We start from the raw sequence: 13,211 nt of genomic DNA, 5'->3' as shown, positions 1-13,211 counted from the left end.
TAAGCCAATAAGTAAAATTTCCTTTTCCTTTTTTTTCTGCTTCCTTTCTTTCACTATTGAAATGCCTGTTAACAGTCAAAGTTGACAAAAGTAGGAAGAAGCGAGATCAAATTACTGTGAAGTTAGATTGCACCTGCCAAACAGGCTCCCATGGTAGCTGGCTACTAGGGAGAGTTCTCAGGTATAGAACACCACAAAGCTGCTGCTTTGACATCCTTTCCAGTTCAGAAAGGAATAAAAACACTGGTGACACAATATAATTTCCAGAAATAGATAGATGAATTTCTGGGAAAAGTCAAAACTTGAGAAAAAGGAAGTGGACTTTATTTTTTTGTAAAAATTTCTACTGGAAACTGTTAAACATGAGATTAGGTAGTAAAAAGAGAGTTGTAATAAACCCACGATACACAAACACACATATATACACATTTATATATATAGAAGTGTGTGTATATAATATATAATATGTGTAAATAATAAATAAATTCAATGCAACATAGATTGGAGAAGGGAAAGGATCAGGAAAAATAACTAACGTGTACCAGGCTTAATACCTGGATGATGAAATCATCTGTACAACAAACCCCCCAGGACACAAGTTTATCTATGTAACAAACCTGCACTTGTACCCCTGAAAATTAAAATTAAAATAAAGAAACTTGCCTTTATTACAGCCTTTTAAATTTCAGATGGTTTCTACATCAAGTGTTATCAGACTATTTCTTGACTAGTTGAAGTAAACGGCCATCTCACAAATGGTGCAGAACACTTTGCCTTCACCAGTTTCTTCCCTGGTTATTTTCTTCTTTGGTGGAGCAGCCATACCCTCAAACTATATCATTTAACTATGTGCATACCCTAATAAACTCATTGACAGGAAATAATGTTAGAATTTAGGATACTGAAATAGCAAGAAATGAGAGCTGAAAGACTAAAAAGAAGAGAATACAAATATATTAACTAAAAATAAATGATGAGAGACTCCAGGAGAAATGAGATAAGGAGTTTGCAGTTCTTCAGGCCTTCAAGGTCCCTAAGACATCACTTAATTCAACACAGCATAGTAATAAATTTGAATGACAAATATGTTTGAATCATTCAATCCATTTAGTCTGTACAAAAATAATAATACTAGTTAACATTTATTGACTGATAACAAGATGCCAGGTACTGTTCTAAATGCTATTTGCATTAGAAATTCTGCAGTATTTAAAAGAACACAGGGATTTAGGCTTCAGTAGTCTTCAACCATAGTAACAACTATTTTGTGAGGCTTATTAACATTCCTATTTATAGTTGAGGAAACTAATATAAATAAAGCTTTAGTAAATTGTCAAGAACACACAATTTTTAGGTGGGAAAGCCAGGTTTTGAATCAAAGGAATGTGGATTGAAATACGAATATTTAATCCTTACATTAAACTGGAGATTGAGAGACAGTGAAAATAAAATGTAGAATTTATTTTATTTTCTGAAAATTAATTTAAATGGAAGTTCTCATATATCACAAAAGATACATTACTCTATTTGAATTGTTGGCATGCCCATACACACAAACACAAAATCAGCTACTTTGAATTACTTTAAAAAGGGAAGTTATAAAATATATTATGGTTATAGATACAATCTTAATTAGAGTCATGGAGCTCATTTTAGATGTTTTCAGTCTATGATTCTAGTCTATTCAAGCATTCAAAGTGGTATATATTATCACTTCTACTCTTACCATTTATTCATTGAGATATTCTTTCATTTACTCATTATTTAATTATCGAACAATTATATGCACCAGGTACTGTGCTAAGAACTGTTTGGATGAAAAATTTAATGCCATAAACTCTTATCTTCAAAGAATTCAGAGTTTATTTGTGAAAGGCAAATTAACAGATAAATTTAGTGCTGTCAGGGCAATGCACTAGTCAGTGTGGAATAGGTATTAAGGGGAATGTGAAAAAGAATACATAATCAAGCCTGAAAACATGGTGGGGACAGGACATCAAGAAAGTCTTTTCCTAGGACGTGGTATTTGATCTGAGTCATAAAGAATAAACAAGAGTTTGTTATACCAAACATGGTTGGGAAGAAGAAAATGCTTTCTAGGAAGAGGGGGATACAAAGTCACGGAATAAAACAATAAAATGTGCTTAGAGTAGGTGGTGTGAAGTGGCGAATAGCAAGAAATAGAGTTCGGATGCAAGAAGAATCCTTGAAAATCATGTGAAATTGTTTGCTGTTAGGTGAGAAGGAGTCTTTGGATAAATTAGACACAGAAATGATACAGGCTGATTTGAAATTAGAAAGATTCACTTTGAAAGCTACATGGAGAATGAATTTGAGGAAGACAAACTGGGAAGCAGAGATAAAGAGGATCTTGCAGATGTCCTAGAAACACCCATGAGGAAATAAACGATCATGGTGGTAGTAGGACTAAAAAACAAATAAATTAAAATAATTTAGAAGATATATAGACTTTTAAGATTAATTGGGTATGTATGAGGGAAGATAGCTGAAGCCAAGATTAAGTTTCAGGCACATAACTTCAGTGCCTGCGTGGAAGATGGTAACAAGGAGGTGCAAAATACACTAGAAGCAAGTTGAAAGGGGATGATATATTCAGATTTGAGCACTTTGAGTTTGATAAATCCGTAACTTACACATAGAGAAAAATCTAGCAAGTGGTTTGATAGATGTATTTGAAGGCCAGGCAAAAGAAGGAAACTAGAGGTGATACATTTAGGTGATTCAACACACAAAGGCTGCTTAATATGTGAGAGGGGATGAGATTTTCCTTAGCAAAGTATGAATGTAATGTGAGATCAGTGGTCCAAGATAAGAACCCTGGAAAACATAGATACTGTCAGGGCACTGTAGATACCAAGATGTAATGTTAGCTTTAAAAAATAATAATTCAGAAGAAATCTTGGGGTAACTTAGATTAAAATAAAGATATTCCAGCTAAAAAGTCATGAGTGATTGCAATGAGTTAGTGAATTTCATCATTCTGTAAAAGTCAAATAATATCTTATTCCAAAACTAACAAAAAGAAAATATCTCACAAGATTTTGAAAGCCATCACAACAATCTCTTATGAATTCTTTCTGCCTCCCATAATCATGGCAGCTCACACAGAACGTGTAAGAAATGTAAGATAATATGTTTCTGATCATATCTTATGCAGAATCCATGCTTACTCTTTTAAATTCTATAATTTCCAATACCACTGACATATTCAGTGTGATATTTTGAATCTCTTCCCACTGGAAGCAACGGGAAGCAACTTCCCATTGGAAGAATAAGAAATACAATATTCTATGTGAGACTGTATATATACACATATATACAAAAAATACAGAAACACACACATATGCAGACAATGAACACACACACACACACACACACACATACAAAGTTTTCCAGCCATTCTTCATGTATCTAGTAGAAACAAGAGAATAAGGCCACTTTGAATAAGCATGTCATGGCTACCAAAAGGCTCAATGAGGTCAACGTATTCTGATTCCCCCATTTGTGTGTTCTTTGTCTCAACCCATTCCACATCTCATAATTGTCTCATCTTCTTACAATTTCTTATTTTGTACATGACTTCTTTTTACTAGTATTTGCCATTTTTTTCCATTGGCCTTAGTATACCGCTTAAATATGTGATTCTGCAAACTCTTCTTTGAGTGGCTGGCACTTCTTGCCCTAAGTCTCCTGCCCTCAGCTGCCTCAAGTGCTCCAGTGTTTCTTTCTTCTAGATAAATCTTGGTGATAAATTATATGTCATGAAGTTTCTAAATTATTTCACTGAACTTCTCATTTAATCTAATTTGATCCATTTCAAATATATATCTTGTCAATGATTATGTCCAGAACTAAATACAAAAGAAGAGAAGTAATCAAAATGATATATATTGAGAAATCATCTCCCTCATTCTTATCAGTATATAGGTTTTATCTCTGTCCAGACACTTTTCAGTGGTACCTTTCCTTTCAGACCACCTCACCTCTGAGAATGAAGTATCTTGATTTCTGTTAATTTAAAATAAAAAATAGTTTAAACAGAGTAAAGCAGGATCTCAAAGCAGAGAAAGGCTTCACTTCTGCTGCTGAGCAAAGTTGAAATAAAACGTTATCACCAGAGAGCAATAAGAAAAATAGTCAAGCATCTCAACATTGGAAACAAATGACATCCATGAAAAGACAATCTATTCCTCGTAGCTCCCTGTAACTGGGTATGGACTTTTAAATTTAATCTCTAGATTGTGTGTGTGTGTGTTTTGTCACGTTATCCTCCCAAGAATTTTGTCCTCAGGTACATTTACTTAGTCTTAGTTCTCAGTTACTACCTCCAATATCACACCCACTTTCCACTCTTTTACATTGAAAGAAATCAATAAAGTTGGCAACAATCTAACCAAATGATCAAGGAGACAAAAAGAGAAGACACAATTTATTAGTATCAGAAACATAAAGGGTGCATTACTACAAATCTTCCAGCCACTAAAAGGATGGTAATAAATATTGTTGTGCCAATCAACTCAACAACTGGAATTCAAGAATATATTGTGAATATTAACTAATAGTATTTATTATTATCTTCAATAATTTGAAGTGGACAAATTCCTCGAAAATATACCATGTCAAATCTCACTCAAGAAAATATTGGAGAATGTAAATAGCCTCATGTCTACTATAGAAATTAAATCTGTAGACAAACACCTTTCCACTAAAAGAATTTCATGCATAGATAGCTTCACTGGTGAATTCTCCAAAAACTCTTCCAAAAGCAGAAGATAAGGAAACACTTCTTAATAGATTTAAGAGACTAGTATTATCCTCATACAAAAGCCAGAAAAAGGCATAAAACAAAATATTGCTACAAAATAATATCCCTTATTAATATGTACATAAAAATATTTAATATAATGTTGGCAAATAAAAGCAAGTAATATATAAAAGGTTAATACATATGATCATGTATGGTTTATTCAAGGAATAAAAGTTTGGTATAATATCTAAAAACATTGTAATCATGATATTAATAAAATAAAGGGAAAAAACGTAATTCCCTCAAAAGGTACAAAATGAGTATTGCAAAATTCAACAACTTAGAATTAAAAAAAATAATAATTACACTCAGCACAAAAAGAACAGAAGGCAGCATTCTCATTTTTTAGATTCTCCTCACCAAACAGACCTGCAAAAACCTTCAGCTAACATCGCATCTATTAATAAAGGATTGAATACTTCTGTCCCCAATACCAGGAACGAGGCAAAGATGTCTAATCTTACCACTTCCAATCAATTTTGTATTGAGAATCCTGGCCTGTGAAAAGATGTAAGAAAAAGAAATAAATGTCATACACAATTTCTATGCAAAATCCCAAGAAAATCTACCAAAATCTTGTTCTCATTTTAACTAATAAGTGAGTTTAGCAACGAAAATTTAAAAAATTTGCTCTCTACAGGATGCCATTAAGGAATAAAAAAGGAAAGGAAAAACTGAGAGAAAACAATTTTAAAACACGTATTTGATCATAGACCTGCATCCAGAATGTATACAGAATTCTTACAACTCAACATAATAAAACAAAAATTAAAAACCACTAAAAATTCTATTAAAATTTATTAAAATTATACAAATACTTTAAGAAAGAAGTTATAGGAGTATACATAATCACATGAAAACATGCTCAACATGATTAATCATTAAGAAAATATAAATTAACAACTACAATGAGATACCACTGCATACTCACTGGAATGCTGAAACTACGACTGGCAATACCAAGTGTTGGAGAAAATGTAGAGCAACTGGAACCCTCATATATTGCTGACAGGAAAGCAATATGATCCAAATGTTGGAAAATAGTTTGGCAGTTTCATTTAAAGTTAAACATACATTTGCCCAACAATCCCAGTGTGAGGTATTTACTCAAGAAAAATGAAATGTATGTATCAAAAAGGGGCTTATACCTGAAGGTTCATGGTCACTTTACTTATTTTATGCCCCCAAGTTGGAAAAATACAAATGTTCATTGACTAGCAAGCCCTTCAACAAATTCTGGTACACCATAACATGGACCACTCTTCAACAATATAAAGTTGGGGCCAGGCACAGTGGCACACGCCTGTAATCCCAAAACTTTGGGAGTCTGAGGCAGGTGGATTACCTGAGGTCAGGAGTTCAAGACCAGCCTAGCCAACATGGCAAAACCTCGTCTCTGCTAAAAATACAAAAGTAGCTGGATATGGTGGTGTGCACCTGCAATCCCAGCTACTCAGAAGGATGAGGCAGAATTGCTTGAATTCAGGAGGCAGAGGTTGCAGTGAGCCAAGATCACTCCACTGCACTCCAGCCAGGGCAACAGAGCAAGACTCTGTCTCAAAAAAAAAAAATATATATATAATATGTATATATCTGTATATATATATGTGTGTATATATGTGTATATATAGTATATATGTATATATACACATATAGTACATAGATGGATATGTGTATATCTATGTGTATACATGTATGTGTGTATATATATACTATGCGTATATATATACACATACATGTATATACATATATGTGTGTATATATATACTATGCGTATATATATACACATACATGTATATACATATATGTGTATGTGTGTATATGTATATACATATATATGTGTATATGTGTATATGTACATGTATACATATACATATATACATATATACACACATATCTATATGTATATACGTATATACATATACATATACGTATATACGTATATACATAGTATATACGTATATACATATACATATATACATATACGTATATACACATATATACGTATATGTATATGTGTATATATGTATATACACATATATACGTATATGTATATGTGTATATATGTATATATACAACTATATATGTACACACATATACATATATGCACACATATATACATATATGTATATATACATATATACTATATATACTTATATAGTATATATATACACATACATGTAGTATATATGTATATATACATATATACTATATAAGTATATATAGTATATATGTATATATACACATATGTAGTATATATGTCTATGTATATAGACGTGTATATATACATATATATACTATACACATAGAGTAATTATGAAGATACTAAGAAAATCTAAATACAGCCTTGATATTTGATAATATGAGTAAATTACTTTTAATTATTTTAGGTCTGATAATGAGAAACATTAAAAATGTATACGGACCAATATTATGTCTGCAATTTGCTTCGAAATAATAGTATATGTTAGGGGTAAATATTTAACAATTTCATCATAAATCTGTAATCGTTGAAGCTGAGTGAGACTATATTCAGTTCATCATCCACTCTCTCTACTACTGCAAATGTTTGACATTTTTCATAATAAAATGTAGTATAAATAAAATTTATTACAATTATCCCTCAGTGTCCTTGGGGATTTGGTTCTAGAAGCCACCACCAATATAAAAACCTATGGATGCTCAAGTACCTCAGATAAAATGGTGTTCTATTTGCATATAGCCTATGCACCTCCTCGTGTTTTCTTTAAATCATCTCTGAATTACTTCTAATACTTAATATTATTGTAAATGTTGTGTAAATAGTTATTATACTGTAATGGGTTTTATTTGTATTGTTTTTATTATTGTGCTACTCATTTATTTACCCATTCAAATATTTTCTCTATGTGTTTGGGTGAATCCGTGGATGCTACACCTGTGAATACAGAGCACTGGCTCTATATCCTGTAAAAAAATTATTCTAAAAATATTACATGAGAATATTTGTCTCAAGATACCCTCCCTGGAATGAACTACTTAATTATTTAATTTTCACCAATATAATTGTTAAAAATGATATTATATGGTTGTGCTAACTTGTAAGTATTTGATTATTACATTTGCCGTATATTTTTATTTCTCATTTGGGATTTATCTCTTCATGTCAATAGTCCTTGATTTTTCTTTGTTTTATTTATTTATTTTTTTTTTTTTGCGTTTACCATCTTCCCAAATTCTGATGGGAAAAATAACAATAATATTACCAGGAAATTTTTTTGATACAAGCTATTTACAAAAGATTGTGTTAGAAAAAGTTGGTATACTTTAGCTCAAAGCAATAGAGCAATTCTGTGGGTTAGACTTTATTACTATGTATGATTTTTAGTTGAAGAAACTGAAGTTTAGGATGATTATGTAGCTTACTAAAGGTAGTACAGCTAAAAAGGAGCCAAGCAACCAAAGAACTATAGAAAAAAATCCCTGACATGCACTTGTATGTTTATTGCAGCACTATTTACAATTGCAAAGTCATGGAACCAACCCAAATGCCAATCAATGATAGACTGGATAAAGAAAACATGGTACATATACACCATAGAATACTATGCAGCCATGAAAATGAATGAGATCATGTCCATTGCAGGGACATGGATGAAGCTGGAAGCCATCATCCTCAGCAAACTAACACAGGAACAGAAAACCAACCACCACATGTTCTCACTCATAAGTGGGAGTTGAACATTGAGAACAGATGGACACAGAGAGAGAAACAACACATCCAGGGCCTATTGGGGGTCGGAGGGTGAGGGGAGGGAACTTAGAGGACTGATCAATAAGTGCAGCAAACCACCAAGGCACACGTATACCTGTGTAACAAACCTGCATATTCTACTCATGTATCCCAGTTCCTTTTATTTTTTTAGAAGAAATAAGAAAAAAGAAGTTTTCTTATTTTAGAAGAAATAAGAAAAAAGAAGTTTTCTTATTTTAGAAGAAATAAGAAAAAAGAAGTTTTCTTATTTTAGAAGAAATAAGAAAAAAGAAGTTTTCTTATTTTAGAAGAAATAAGAAAAAAGAAGTTTTCTTATTTTAGAAGAAATAAGAAAAAAGAAGTTTTCTTATTTTAGAAGAAATAAGAAAAAAGAAGTTTTCTTATTTTAGAAGAAATAAGAAAAAAAAGTTTTCTTATTTTAGAAGAAATAAGAAAAAAGAAGTTTTCTTATTTTAGAAGAAATAAGAAAAAAAAGTTTTCTTATTTTAGAAGAAATAATAAAAAAGAAGTTTTTTTATTTTAGAAGAAATAAGAAAAAAAGTTTTCTTATTTTAGAAGAAATAAGAAAAAAGAAGTTTTCTTATTTTAGAAGAAATAAGAAAAAAGTTTTCTTATTTTAGAAGAAATAAGAAAAAGAAGTTTTTTATTTTAGAAGAAATAAGAAAAAAGTTTTCTTATTTTAGAAGAAATAAAAAAAAGAAGTTTTCTTATTTTAGAAGAAATAAGAAAAAAGAAGTTTTCTTATTTTAGAAGAAATAAGAAAAAAGTTTTCTTATTTTAGAATAAGAAAACGTTTTCTTATTTTAGAAGAAATAAGAAAAAAGAAGTTTTCTTATTTTAGAAGAAATAAGTAAAAAGAAGTTTTCTTATTTTAGAAGAAATAAGTAAAAAGAAGTTTTCTTATTTTAGAAGAAATAAGTAAAAAGAAGTTTTCTTATTTTAGAAGAAATAAGAAAAAGTGTTCTTATTTTAGAAGAAATAAGAAAAAGTGTTCTTATTTTAGAAGAAATAAGAAAAAGTGTTCTTATTTTGGAAGAAATAAGAAGAAGTTTTCTTATTTTAGAAGAAATAAGAAAAAAGAAGTGTTCTTATTTTAGAAGAAATAAGAAGAAGTTTTCTTATTTTAGAAGAAATAAGAAAAAAAAGTTTTCTTATTTTAGAAGAAATAAGAAAAAAGAAGTTTTTTTATTTTAGAAGAAATAAGAAAAAAGTTTTCTTATTTTAGAAGAAATAATAAAAAAGAAGTTTTCTTATTTTAGAAGAAATAAGAAAAAGAAGTTTTCTTATTTTAGAAGAAATAAGAAAAAAGAAGTTTTCTTATTTTAGAAGAAATAAGAAAAAAGAAGTTTTCTTATTTTAGAAGAAATAAGAAAAAAGAAGTTTTCTTATTTTAGAAGAAATAAGAAAAAAGAAGTTTTCTTATTTTAGAAGAAATAAGAAAAAAGAAGTTTTCTTATTTTAGAAGAAATAAGTAAAAAGAAGTTTTCTTATTTTAGAAGAAATAAGTAAAAAGAAGTTTTCTTATTTTAGAAGAAATAAGTAAAAAGAAGTTTTCTTATTTTAGAAGAAATAAGTAAAAAGAAGTTTTCTTATTTTAGAAGAAATAAGTAAAAAGAAGTTTTCTTATTTTAGAAGAAATAAGTAAAAAGAAGTTTTCTTATTTTAGAAGAAATAAGTAAAAAGAAGTTTTCTTATTTTAGAAGAAATAAGTAAAAAGAAGTTTTCTTATTTTAGAAGAAATAAGAAAAAGTTTTCTTATTTTAGAAGAAATAAGAAAAAGTTTTCTTATTTTAGAAGAAATAAGAAAAAGTGTTCTTATTTTAGAAGAAATAAGAAAAAGTTTTCTTATTTTAGAAGAAATAAGAAAAAGTGTTCTTATTTTAGAAGAAATAAGAAAAAGTGTTCTTATTTTAGAAGAAATAAGAAAAAGTTTTCTTATTTTAGAAGAAATAAGAAAAAAGAAGTGTTCTTATTTTAGAAGAAATAAGAAGACGTCTTCTTATTTTAGAAGAAATAAGAAAAAAGTTGTTTTTGTTTTAGAAGAAATAAGAAAAAAAATTTTTTTTGACTCCATTCAGAAATATTGACCATTCTAACCTTCCTTTTTTACATTTTCATACTTGTTGCATCTTATCCAACTCACATTAATATCCCAGTTGGGGATCTAATTATTTTTCTTTGAAGAGAATCCTCTTCCTCTTTTTTTATGTTCCTTATTTGATTGTCTTCTATCCTCCTTTTTCTGCTTACACAAAGTGTGAAGTCACAGTATGAATGCAAGTTTTTTATAAAATTGTATAATACAACATTAATGACATTGCTTGTGTAATCATTATCTGGGCTTAAATATTGAATGTGTCATTTATGGGCTATATACTTCAGCAAATGAATAAATATGTTTGCTTTAATCTTTCTCATCTATAATATGGGACAATAATACACACATTACATTGTCCTGGAAGAATAAATTAAAAAAGTTCAACCACGTTTTTAGTTCAGTGATTGATACAAAAGTTGTCATTAAGAAGTATAGAAATTCTTTCCAAGAAGTATTACAACTAGAATTCATCATCATGAGAAAAAAAAAAGTCTCTTAATTACGAACTCCTCTAAGCTCCTGTGGCAGGTCGCCCGTAAAATAGACCCAATGATCTTCTCTTCCTGATATCAACAGCCTTGTCTAAGCCCCTCCCCTTATGTAACTTGCTTCTCAGCAAAGTAATATGGCAAAATTGAGGGTATCAAATTATCATGATTAAGTTACAAAGATATGGTTATTTTTATCTTGCAAGTTTTCTCTGCCATGTTGGAGGTTTTTATGTGGCACAAAACTCAGAGAAATATCCAGCCAACAGCCAGTAACTGGAGCCCTCAGTCCAAGAGCTGTAAAGGAATCAAATTCAGCCAGTGACCACAGAGGCTGAGATCGGAAGATCATTCCCCTCCTGATCCTTCAGGAGAAACTTCAGCCCTGGTGGGCATCGGGACTGCAGTCCATGCATCATGAAAGACCGTGAAGCAGAGTGCCAAGCTATAGTGTACCCAGATTTCTGACTCGCAGAAACTGTGAGATAATAAAAATATATTGTTTTAAGTGAAATTTTAGGATAAGTTATTATCCAGTAATAGTTAAACAAGTTCTTTAAATGTGTACTCTTGTGATAATACCATTTATCGTGTATATTTATTTTACCTACCTTATAAATCTGTAAACAACTAAAGTGCATAATCTACCTAATATCTATTTTTGTCTAGGTCAATTTTTTTGTTCTATTAATATTTATTTGATTTATTATGCCTAAATGGTTGTTCTGATATTGGCTTAGTCTACCTTCCCCTGAAAAACCTAAATTACCCTTAGATATATCATATAGTTCAATTTCCAAAGCATTTTTCATTAGCATGATGTTTCACAAGACGTCTGGTATGGAGACATGCCATGAAAAGTGTTTATTACTTACGCTGATTGCATTCACAGTGAACAAGACATGGTGAGCCAGATGGCTTGCAACTTAACTTGAATTAATATACAATTTTGTTCAGTGTGTCTTAAATATTTTTGCTCAATAGTAATTAAGTTCATCTACTATTGTAAAAAATCTCCCATGCACATAGGTTGCACACATAGGTTATGCACATAAGGTTAATAGATACATTAAATCTCAATTTTTATAAGACATTGCTTACAGAAATAAAATCACAAGCTTAGTTCTTTAATATTTGCTGGGCAAACACAATAAATGACTTTGATAAAATTATTGCACATAAAATTTGAATTGCAGTTTAAAGTTTTGACATTCTTGATTTAAGACATTCGATATTTTGATGGAAAATGATATTCAGCAGTAGCTATAGCATTTATCTCATTTCGTTTAGCTATAACATTTAGCACACTCTTTTATCACATTATGGATATATCTGCTGAATTCAAACACATTGTCTTCTTTCACATATTCTTTTTCAATAATTTTTCCTCCTGAAAGAATAAGCCACTTCACTGAGCTATTAACAAATTATCTTAATAGAATATAAGAAACATTTCTATTTCAACAATGCCAACATATATAATATTATATTTTAGTACAATGTTGAGAAGGAAATATTTCACTAGTGAACTAAAATACTAACACAGTATTATACTAAAATAATAATGTCCTAATGAAAAATAGAATTATAAATACAAGATTTATGAGCTTATAAATGATTAGCAATCTTACTTTCTTAATGGCTACTGATTATTGTAAATTCAAATGTATTTCTTATTTGTATTTGGTTATATTAACAAAACAACTTCAGCCCAAGAGCCCTAGTATTTTCGGTGAAAACATGTGTCCCTTCCTCACTTCCATAAGTTTGAGATTGGGGTTTTCTACCGGTTCTTCTAACTTCTCTACTAAAATATAATTCACCTCTAAATTATTTTCTCACTTACTAAACAAATAATATTAGGATTCAAATCTATTAAAATGGTGTGCCCTGTGTAAAAAAAAATTTGGCTGAGGAGTAACTGGCCCCCCGTATCAAGCTCTTGGCCAACATGTTTTAGTATGCATCACTTTTCAATTTGTATTGCTCTTGAATTCCTAATATTGAAGTCATTGTTTTCCTCAAGTGTTAGAAATTTAGCCC

This window comes from Nomascus leucogenys, chromosome 21 (assembly GCF_006542625.1).
Source record: "Nomascus leucogenys isolate Asia chromosome 21, Asia_NLE_v1, whole genome shotgun sequence".
Taxonomy (NCBI): Eukaryota; Metazoa; Chordata; class Mammalia; order Primates; family Hylobatidae; genus Nomascus; species Nomascus leucogenys.
The sequence above is the reverse complement of the archived record's forward strand: the minus strand, read 5'-3'. Positions refer to the sequence as shown.